The sequence below is a fragment of the Chanodichthys erythropterus genome, chromosome 14 (assembly GCF_024489055.1).
Source record: "Chanodichthys erythropterus isolate Z2021 chromosome 14, ASM2448905v1, whole genome shotgun sequence".
Lineage (NCBI taxonomy): Eukaryota > Metazoa > Chordata > Actinopteri > Cypriniformes > Xenocyprididae > Chanodichthys > Chanodichthys erythropterus.
The window spans coordinates 718699-729145 of NC_090234.1; the positions used below are offsets into that span (position 1 = coordinate 718699).

At 38.1% G+C, this 10447-nt stretch overlaps 1 pseudogene; it reads right to left on the minus strand.

Annotated features, from left to right (window-relative positions):
- The window catches only part of LOC137035482 (disintegrin and metalloproteinase domain-containing protein 23-like), a 71260-nt pseudogene that overhangs the window by 59413 nt on the left and 1400 nt on the right, over window positions 1-10447 (minus strand).

The window sequence follows — 10447 nt, forward strand, 5'->3', positions numbered from 1 at the left end:
TGTTCTGTGTTGTATATTTTTACTGATTTATGCCATCCTACCATGACTATTTTTGGCCTTTAAGCTGTCTATCAATAGCAAAGCTTAACAACTAGCCTAGGACAACATATTAAAACATGGTTCCGGTTTCGGAGGATGCTGGCGCATGTTTGGCTGCCGCTTCTCCTGCCGTATTTTAGTTGTTTATTATTTTAATTCATTTTAAACTCTTCTGAATCATCTTAAACTCTTTTGAGTCTTAACTTGCTGCTGGAATTCCACATATTTACATTTTCTGAGCCAGCATTTTAAAGTGTTTCCTCTGGTCTGTCTGCTGCTTGTCTCATCTGCTTGCCGTGATTCACCTGCACTGTCTCTGCCTGTTACTGCTGTCTCCGTGTGAGATCAAACGGGTTCCTGGAGTTGCGTCAAGTTCTCTGTGTGCAATGGTGGTATAACAACTCTTGGATGTCATCATGTGACTTCATATTATCACCTGGATTATTGCCGTCTTGATTTTATTAGGAACCAGCGTTAAGCAGTGGACTGAACCTCTGGACTTCACCATGCTGAGGTACTCTCTCTCTGAACTCTTATCCCTGAGACACCATAGTCGTCCAAATTTCAGCGTCATACAAACTTTGCGTTCCATGCAGCTCCTCCGCCGGCCTAGTTATAATCATAGAGGCTCCCGTCAGAGTCGCTCTACTGCCGGTGCTGGAGTCACTGCACTTTGGTCGAACCGCAGGCGCTTGCTGCATCGCACTTCTGGTTGCCGTGGAATCGGCCATGGTAACCTACGCTATCCCGAGGTTCTCTCTCAAAAACCCATGGCGAATGCGACTTGCTCACTTCAATACAAGGTCAATAAACAATAAAACGGCACTTATCACGGACACTATCCTTGACAGGAAAATTGACATTCTTTGCCTCAGTATCTTTGTTCTTTGTTGGTATCCAATCTCTGGATAGTATTGACATGAGTATAAGTGACCATAGACTTATTACTTTTGACATAAATGTTATGCCTTCACGATCCATTGTTCCACGGGTTGTTACTTTTAGGAAACCATGTCCATGGTTTACCCCGGAGTTACGTTTAATGAAAGCTGCCGGAAGGCAATTAGAACGGCAGTACAAAAAATCTGGCCTGATGGTGCACAGGCTTCTTTACACTGAACAACAGTCTGCTTACCATTCTGCCTTGAATACTGCACGTCAGAACTATTATTCAAGCATCATTGGTAATGCTGCAACAAATTCTAAATCACTGTTTAAGACTGTTGACAATCTTCTCAAACCAACTAAGGCTGTTGTTCATTCCTCTGTTGACCAGTGTAATAAGTTTCTTCATTATTTCACTGGTAAGATTGAGGGTATATATAGCTCTTTAAATACCATCACTCCTCTTGAGCTAGTTGATATCCAGTCTTCAAATTCTCCAACCACTACCTTTTTGAACTTTGAAATGGTTGCAGATGATTTTATTATAAGTACAGTTGAAGTCCATGAACTCTACTACCAGTATTTTAGATCCGGTTCCCTGCTCGGTTATTATGAACTGCCTTGCATCAATCTGCCCTTTTATGACTTCAATTGTGAACTTGTCATTGTCTTCTGGAATTGTTCCTCCAGAACTAAAAATAGCTGCCATTACATCAGTCCCTAAGAAGACTGGATGTGATGTTTCTGATTTATCCAACTACAGGCCGATTTCTAACCTCCCATTCTTGGCTAAAGTTCTTGAGCGTGTTGTGGCTATTCAGTTAAATAATCACCTAGCACTGAACAGTCTCTTTGAACCTTTTCAACCTGGGTTCAGAAGAGGGCATAGTACTGAAACCGCTTTAATTAGGGTCATAAATGATCTTCTTATCGCGGCAGATTCCGGTGCATGCAGTATTTTGGTCTTATTAGACCTCAGTGCTGCTTTTGACACTATATGTCACTCTCTTCTCCTTGACAGGCTGGAAAACTGGTTGGGTCTTTCTGGAGCTGTCCTCAATTGGTTTCGATCTTATTTATCGAATCGTGCCCAGTTCGTTGGCTTGGGTTACTACAAATCAGATACCGTGCCTGTTCGACAGGGAGTTCCTCAGGGTTCAGTATTGGGTCCAATAATATTTAACATTTATATGCTTCCACTTGGGCAGATCATCAGGAAATATGGTCTTGGGTATCACTGTTATGCGGATGATACGCAGATTTACATCACCACTAGTCCTGATGTCCATTGCTCATTAATAGCTTTGCGTGGTTGTTTAGCAGAGCTCAGTATCTGGATGCAGAATAACTTCCTGAAGCTGAATGGCTCCAAAACTGAACTGATGCAGATTGGTACAGTGGCGGCTACTCGCAAGGCAGAGCAGATCAGTTTGATTGTTGATTCCAGCACGGTAATCCCCACTTCACAGGTGCGAAATCTTGGTGTCATTTTTGATCCACAATTAACATTTGAAGCACACATAAAACACATCTCTAAAACTGCATTTTTTCACCTGAGAAAAATAGCTCGACTTAGACCTTTTCTCTCTTTTGCAGACACAGAAAGGCTAATACATGCCTTCAAAACAACAACTGTAATGTTGTTGTTATGAAGTAATGCCTTGTTCTCTGGCCTTCCATCTAAATCGTTGAGAAAGCTTCAGTATATACAAAATTCTGCCGCTCGTGTGCTCACTCATACTTCTCCTCGTGAACACATTATACCGTTTTTTTCACAATTACACTGGCTTCCCATAAATGCGAGAATTGATTTTAAAATTCTTATTTTAACATACAAGGCACTTCATGGGACTGCACCTGAGTATCTTTGTGATCTCATCAGTCCTTATACTCCATCACGCTCTCTTCGCTCTTCTAACTCTCTTTCACTTCACCAGCCTTCATGTAAGCTAAAGGCCATGGGGGAAAGAGCCTTTTCATACAAAGCCCCTAAGCTATGGAATGTGCTTCCTCTACCCATCAGAAATGCACCAACGTTGGATCATTTCAAAAAGTTGATTAAGACACATTTATTTAAGGCTGTCTTTCTCTAATGAATTGTAGCCTATTGTTTTTGTTGTTTTTGTTTTATTCTATTACTGTAGCGCTTTGGGTTTAAGAAAAGCGCATTACAAATAAAATGTATTATTGTTATTATTATGCTAGCAAGCATGTTAATTCATGCTAGCAATATGATAAAACATTTTAGCAATGTGATAAATCACATTAGTGGCATGCTAAAATGTGCTAGCAATGTGCTAATTCATGCTAGACACATGCAAACAATTTGCTAATTAATGCTAGCAACATGCTAAGACATGTTCGCAATCTGCACATTCATGCTAGCAACACGCTAATACCTCGTATGTACTAATTGATGCTAGAAACAAGCTACTAATATGTTAATTCATGCAAACAATGTATTAATTCATGCTAGAAACATGATAGCAATGTGTTAATTCATGTTAACCCTGTGTTAAATCACGCTAGCAACAACCCTAAACAAGCTTGAGCTAATTAATGCTAGGAACATGTTTGCAATATATTTTCTGATCGACTGTATTCCCTTCAAAATCTTCAAACTTTAAGCTTTAAAACTCCGTTAAATTTCAAACTAGTTCAAACTAAAAACAGCTTTCTGGTTAGGCTTTCTCACGACTGGAAATGGCAAAAAAGAAAATTCAGAAAATTTGCAGAGAAAATTCAAAATATCTGACTTCCTGTTGGGTTTACAGATTTTGAACCCAGGGACTTTTTTGTAGGTATTGGGCTGTTACCTGTGTTTACAGAATTTCATACTTGTCTGTGAAATGTAGTGTGAATGGGCGGTTAATTGAAATTTTCTAGGTGGCGCTATTGAGCCATTTTGCCACACATAATTCTGAAACCCATGTCAGACGTACATTTTCACCACTTCTGACACATGTGCAAAGTTTCATGAATTTTTGAGTGTTTACGCCCTCAAAAATGCGATTATTTTTGGAGGAGAAGAATAATTGACTGAGCAACTCCAATAGGGTCCTCACACCATCGGTGCTCGGGCCCTAATTACATGCAGGTATTTTTTTTTAAATATAAGTATGATGTGAAACATATATGTACACAATAAGTGCATTGTATCAAATGATTAATTTTAATGTTAGTACATAGTAAAGACACTTAATACAGAGGCATGAAAAAATATGTGAACCACTTTCAGAATCTGTGAAAATGTGAATAATTTTAATAAAATAAGTGAAATCATACAAAATGCATGTTATTTTTTATTTAGTACTGTCCTGAGTAAGATATTTTACATAAAAGATGTTTGTGTTTAGTTACCTGATGATCTACGACTGTTTTTGTGTTGTGTGATGGTTGTTCATGAGTCTCTTGTTTGTTCTGAGCAGTTAAACTGAGCTCTGTTCTTCAGAAACACGATGCATTAAGAGTCGGGGGTGAACACTTTTGAACAGGATGAAGATGTCACAATTTTTCTTAATTTGTTTAAATATCATTGTTTTTCATTTAGTACTGCCCTTCAGAACCAACAGAAGATACTTGCATGAAAAATGAAGTACAATTTACCTTGATATTTGAATTCTAAAGTTTTCTCCTACATTCTTTTAATGCATCGTGTTTCCTTCTGGAGCATCAGTGAATGTTTGAACCTTTTTTAATAGTTGAGTTTGAGTCCCTCAGTTGTCCTCAGTGTGAAAAGACGGATCTCAAAATCATTCAGTCACTGCTGGAAAGGGTTCAAATATGCAAAAAATGCTTGAAAACTGATGAATCTGCAGGATCTGGAGGATTTTTCTGAAGAACAGAGCTCAGTTTAACTGCTCAGGACAAACAAGAGACTCATGAACAACCATCACAAAACATAAAAACAGTCGTGGATCATCAGGTAACCACACACAGTATTGAGAATCAATGCTTCACATACAGTTCTTATGAATGGGGTTATTTTAATAAATTCAGCTATTGATTTGTCTCGTGAACTAAATGCAAACATCTTTTATGTAAAATATCTTACTCAGGACAGCACTACATGCATTTTGTATGATCTCACTTATTTTATTAAAATTATTCACATTTTCACAGATTCTGCAAGTGGTTCACATACTTTTTCATGCCACTGTATTAAGCAGAAACCAGAGCTGTTTATGATTTCAACTTGTAGGGAAAAATGGAAGGACTACAACCACAGTCTGATTCATTCAGCATGTGAACTCGCATCCTTGTGGTAGTTGTAGTCATTATTTAGCAATTTGCTAGCAATTTAAACTAGCATTAAAAAAGTTTGGTGTTGGTACTGTAAGATTTTTTAATGTTTTTAAAATAAGTCTCTTCTGCTCACCAAGGCTGCATTTATTTGATCAAAAAACAGTAACATTGTGAAATATTATTACAATTGATCTATGTGAATATATAGTAACATGTAATTTATTCCTGTGATCAGAGCTGAATTTTCAGAAATTTTTCTGAATTTTTTTAACTGTACTTGCAGATAATATAATATTAATGAAATAAAATGGCACTTAAGTGTACTTAAAGAGAGTAAACTTTCAGGACTGTTTCTGGTAACACTTTATTTCGATAATCCACTTTAGACATTCTAACTATAAGTAACTTATAACAAGTAAGTGATGTTTTGCAGGTGCAGCGAGAGGACAGCGAGTGTCCGAGTGCGATTCTCTGGACTGCATGCTGTGGGACGGCTATATTTAGATCAAGACTATCGCACAACCACAACACCGGCCACACGCACATAGAATACAGACACACACTGACACACTATCAGGACACACACACACACACACACAGAGAGAGGCACTGCGAGAGAGACAGTGTGTCTGGGACGTAAACCGCTTATCAATCAAAGCAGTCTGACAGACAGACGCCACTTCCCTTTCACAATTACAGTATTTTTAGCCTCTCAGGTCTCGCGTCAAAATCGCCTCCTCAATCAACTAAAGAGTAAGATGCAGCAATGCAGACATGATAATGACTTTCAGCTAGTTACTTTGACTCAGGGCACTTCTTTAATGAATTTTTTTGCTTGATTTATCATTCGGCAGGCAAAAATTTGAAGTCAGTTTGCTTAGAAAAGTAATATCACTTGTCATCAGCAAGCACCATGATTTGAAATATCACTGAAGGGCATAACACAAATGGAGTGGCTAAAGTTAGACAAGTTAATATTTTGAGTAATAATATGCTTTAGCAAGCACTAAATGTGAATAATCACAATTTGGGACATTATTAATGCATCATTTAATACAAAGTGCACTTTCTTATGTGTGCTAAGAAACAGTGATGAAAGTGCACTCTTTTTAGGTACAGTAAAGTGCCATTTTATTTCATTAATATTATATTATCTGCAAGAAGTTTTTTTAATAATATACTTTTAAGATCTAAACCTGCACAAGCACAATATTCAGTGCTGCAAATAAAGAGCACTTCTTTTTCGCGAGGGATGCCGTGTCTGTGAGTGTGCATGTGTTAACCAAAACCACACATAAACACATTCCCGGCAGATGAATGTCTGGCTTTGGAGATTCTGGATAATGTCTGGAGGATGTAGTTATGTAGTGTTTTGGTTACAAAACCTGCAATAACCAGTCAGGCGCTCAACACCGTTTTATTATTGTGGGGACGAAGAGATATGGAGTTATTTCCAGTGTAAATCTGTGAAGCTGAATGAAAATGGATCCCAGCACATAAACTTCCAGTAACACACAAGAGAGGACCTGTATTCCCATAAGTGCATGTGTTAGGCTCAGAGACACAACACATCGATAGTCTGGCACATCACCAGTCATGAGGGACACGCTCATGTCATGAAACCGATGAGAGACTTCGTAATACTCACTTGTTTAAAGTGAGGTCCAGAATAATTTGGGATCCAAAGGCCTGAAGTTGAAATGAAGCCTGAGCGAGATGAACCTCCTGTTGAAGGAAAAAAAACAGTGTCAGGCCAGATGCTAGAGTGAGCAGACCTCACTGTTTACAGATCGAGTCCCGATCGGAAATGAGACCATTTTTATGGGGATTTTATGGTACAATCACAACATTGTGAAGCAATATCTGCATGATGTCATTATCATAGTAATAATCACAAACATGTCTTTCTATCAGGGCTGGTGAAATGTGTCTCGCTCAGTCAGTGCGGTCTGCATTCAGCTAAATGTTACATAAAGTGCAGTTGTTTTGAACTTATGTTTTATTTTGCTTCCATTAAGTTGATAAATAAGAGAAATCAATCAAATGATAAACTGCCCCCCCCCCCCCTTTTTTTAGAATACTTTTAAAAAGAGTAAATATAATGGAAATAATATATTTCAAAAGAATATACTTAAGCGCAAACTGAATGTAACATTTTTGGACACTTAATTGTGTGTTAATTGCAATTAAATGAAAATTAATTATAACTTACATTTTTATTAAATGACATTAGAGTGCTTTTTGACCCACATAAGTATGACTTAAAGGGTTAGTTCACCCAAAAATGGTTCAATATTAATATTATAAAGGAACAAGAATATTTTTGGTGTGCCAAAAAAATGAAATAATGACTTATTTAGTGATGGCCGATTTCAAAACACTTCTTCATGAAGCTTCAGAGCGTTATGAATCTTTTATGTCGAATCAGTGGTTCGGCGCGCCAAAGTCACGTGATTTCAGCGGTTTGGCGGTTTGACACGCGATCCGAACCATGATTTGACACAAAAGATTCATAGCAGCTCCGAAGCTTCCTGAAGCAGTGTTTTGAAATCGGCCATCACTAAATAAGTCTTTATTTTGTTTTTTTGGCACGCCAAAAATATTCTTGTTCCTTTATAATATTAATATTGAACCACTGTACTCACATGAACTGATTTAAATATGTTTTTAGTACATTAATGGATCTTGACAGAGGAAATGTCATTGCTGGCTATGGAGGCCTCACGGAGCCATCGGATTTCATCAAAAATATCTTAATTTGTGTTCTGAAGATGAATGAAAGTCTTACGGGTGTGGAACGGCATGAGGGTGAGTAATTAATGACAGAATTTTAATTTTTGGGTAAACTAACCCTTTAAGTACATTTTTATATGTAATTTCATAATTACTTCTATAGTCTTTGAAATATGAATAAAGTGTAGCTGAATGTACTGACAAGCATTTATGATCAACTAAAATATACTTTAATGTCATTTTTACTAAACTTGTGTGTCATGTATTCAAATATATTTTTAATTACAGATTTGTAACTACTTTACATGCACTTTACACATTAAAGTAAGTGTACTTCTTTGAAGCACAACAAAAGATTATTAAAACAATGATTTAAATAAATCTTTTAATTTATTACAGTGTACAGTGTTAAGAAACAGTCATGAGTGTATTACTTTTAAGTGGCCTTTTATTCATTATTATATTATCTGCAAGCACAGTTTTTCAATTTACTTTTAATATATAAAGTACACTACAAGTGCCCATTCAATAAAATTAAGCACACTTCTTTCTCACAGGATCTTGAGGCTAATAAAGGGATCCTGTGTGAGTAGCTCTGGCTTACACCTCAGCTGTGTGGTGCTTATTTTGCCCAATAAAGGGATCTGCTTGCTACAGCAGCTTTTAGTCATCTTATCATTCATCTTCCTCTACTGTTACCTCTTCCTCTACTTGCACTAGTTTTGCCATTGTTGTGAGGATAAAGGCCATATAGTAATGGGTGTCATTATGCACACAGCAACAGCAGAACATAAAAATATACAGATCCTGGCAATCTTTAGATGATGCAAATATTTGATTTAGTTGGATTACAACTGTCAAAGCTCACACATTGTTTTTTGCTGCGCAGTTATTACTCGATGAGTGTTAGTTTGATTAAATCTAATATATAACGGATGGCATTTAAAATTAATGCAGTTAAAGGGATAGTTCACCCAAAAATGAAAATGTGATGTTTATCTGCTTACCCCCAGCGCATCCAAGATGTAGGTGACTTTGTTTCTTCAGTAGAACACAAATGATGATTTTTAACTCCAACCGCTGCCGTCTGTCAGTCGTATAATGCATGTCAATGAGAACTCCATCTATAAGAGTCAATAAACATGCACAGACAAATCCAAATTAAACCCTCGTGACGACACATTGATGTCCTAAGACACGAAATGATCGGTTTGTGTGAGAAACCAAACAGTATTTATATCATTTTTTACCTCTAAAACACAAATATATCTAACTGCCTTGAGCATCCGGTGTGTGAAGTCTGAATGCAAGACGGAAGTGATCTCTCATTGAAGTATACGCGCGAGACATCACTTCCCCTTGCATTCAGACTTCACACACCGGATGCTCAAGGCAGTTGGACATAGTGGTGTTTTAGAGGTGAAAAATGATATAAATACTGTTTGGTTTCTCACACAAACCCGATCATTTTGTGTCTTAGGTCATCAATGTGTCGTCACGAGGGTTTAATTTGGATTTGTCTGTGCATGTTTTTTTGACTCTTATAGATGGATTTCTCATTGACACGCATTATACGACTGACAGACGGCAGCGGTTGGAGTTAAAAATCATCATCATGTTCTACTGAAGAAACAAAGTCACCTACATCTTGGATGCCCTGGGGGTAAGCAGATAAACATCACATTTTCATTTTTGGGTGAACCATCCCTTTAAAACAATCCCCTATCCTGCCTCAGCAGTGACTTCCCATGCACATTTCTATAGACATAAGCTGATGTGTCATATTCTGTGACAGATGCTGCGCTGCAGTGAAGCGGCTCTCACCTGTCCGTGTGGGTCAGGAATCTTAGCGCGGGTGTTCAGGTCATGGTAGGTGCTCTCAGAAGCTTCGTTCAGGTAGTAGATGAGGCGAGAGGGGTATGTGAGCGTGCGCTGTGACTCCTGCGGGCCGCTGGCATTGTGCTTCTGTCCAGCTGCAGTATCATCTGACACCGCCTCCCCGGGGATCTCAGCCTCCAACACTGACAACACACACACATGACTGAAACCGTCTCCACATTTAATGAACACTCCTGACACTAACACCAGCTAAACTAGGCCAATCTGACATTGAACCTCAAAGAAATCAGTGAGGAATTACAGGAAGACTTTGGTGTCAGGTGTGCTGTATGCAGACTCCAGTGCACGCGTCAATGTGCTGTTGTGCTGTTATTATTATTGGTTTAAAGAGTGAGGCAGGACATACGGTGCCTTGCCCTTTTCCCCAGGCCCACTGAGGACTTTTATTGGGATCGCTCTATACAAGCTGGAAATCCTTGGTTTTCATGAAATTTCCTCTGAGAAATAAATCCAGACTCAATGTGAGACACATGTGACACTTCTAAAGTCAATTTCTCAATATATAATTTTGTCAAGTCATTAAAGAAACACTCCACTTTTTTTGAAAATAGGCTCATTTTCCAACTCCCCTAGAGTTAAACAGTTGAGTTTTACCATTTTCGAATCCATTCAGCTGATCTGCAGTTCTGGCGGTTAGCATAGCTTA